This window comes from Cebus imitator, unplaced genomic scaffold (assembly GCF_001604975.1).
Source record: "Cebus imitator isolate Cc_AM_T3 unplaced genomic scaffold, Cebus_imitator-1.0 Scaffold123, whole genome shotgun sequence".
NCBI classification, from domain to species: Eukaryota; Metazoa; Chordata; class Mammalia; order Primates; family Cebidae; genus Cebus; species Cebus imitator.
In genome coordinates, this window is record NW_016107438.1 from 3,659,397 (window position 1) to 3,661,013 (window position 1,617).

Below are 1,617 nucleotides of genomic sequence, written 5' to 3' on the forward strand. Positions count from 1 at the left end.
TTTTTTTTTTTTTGAAGTTGAGTTTCGCTCTTGTTGCCTAGGCTGGAGTGCAATGGCGCGATCTCAGCTCACCCCAACCTCTACCTCCTGGGTTCAAGTGATTCTCCTGCCTCAGCTTCCCAAGTAGCTGGGATTACAGGCATGTGCCACCACACCCAGTTAATTTTTGTATTTTTAGTAGAGATGGGGTTTCACCATGTTAGGCTGGTCTCAAACTCCTGACCTCAGGTGATCCACCCTCTTCAGCCTTCTGAAGTCCTGGGATCACAGGCATGAGCCACCATGGCCGGCCATCTACTGTCACACATGACCACCTACTGCTTTTAAGAAACAGAAGAGGCTAGGTGTGGTAGCTCAAGCCTGTAATCCGAGCACTTCAGGAGGCTGAGGCAGGAGGATTGCTTCAGCTTAGAGGTTTGAGACCAGCCTGGGCAATATGGTGAGACATTCAACACTATAAACGAAATTTAAAAATAGCTGAGTGTGGCAGTGCACCTGTGGTCCCAGCTACTTAGAAGCTGAAGTGGGAGAATCAGTTGAGCCTGGGAAGGTCAAGACTGCAAGGAGCTATCATCGTGCCACTGCACTCCAGCCTGGGTGACAGAGTGAGACCCTGTCTAAAAAAAATAAGAAGAAGAAGAAAAAAGAAAAGCAGAAGGAAGGTTCACATGATCTTCTTGCACCTGCTATTTTTCAAATGCCTTTAACTCAAAATAGTCAAGAAGCCAGAGCAGCAGATTTTGGGGTAGCATGTTCTTAACTCCTTCAGTGCCCTGGGCATGCTGACTCCAGAGAACACAGTCTTGAACAGGAATTCCTGCTGCCTGACAAGACAGAGAGAGACCTGTCATTTCCCTGTGTTGCTGAAACTTCAGTAGGCAACCTTGACTCCTAGAAAATTTTCCCTCTGGCTCAGCATAGAACTTGTCACCTCCTGGGTGGCTGGGAGGCTGTGCACCATGAGGCCAACTAACTGGCCGCCTCCAGGCGGCAGGCACTCCCACTATGTGACTCCTCATACCAGTGCTCCTTGCCTTCTCCCAGCAGGTCAGGCAAGAGTGACTCCATTCCTCAAGTGGTTGACTAATCCAGGCAGGGATTGCCCCACTTGCCTCCCAGATGCCTGACACCCGGGACACCCTGGAATGTGCCTTTCCTCTGCCCTCACTCTAGATTAGGTCTCTCTTGGAGCCCTCCCTGCACACAGGGCCTCAGCTCAGGGAGGCTGCTTTGGGTCCTTGGGGAAGTTGCTGAGGAAATGTGCCCCTTCTCCCAGTCCGCACCAAGCATGGACCCTTTAGATTAATCCACGAACAATAATAAAATGAGCTGTGGTCCGGGTGTGGTGGCTTACGCCTGTAATCCCAGCACTTTGGGAGGCCGAGGCAGAAGAACCATAAGGTCAAGAAATCAAGACTATCCTGGCCAACATGGTGAAACCCCGTCTCTACTAAAAATGCAAAAAAAGGCCAGGCGCTGTGGCTCACGCCTATAATCCCAGCACTTTGGGAGGCCGAGGTGGGTGGATCACGAGGTCAAGAGATGGAGACCATCCTGGTCAACAAGGTGAAACCCCATCTCTACTAAAAATACAAAAATTAGCTGGGCATAGTGGTG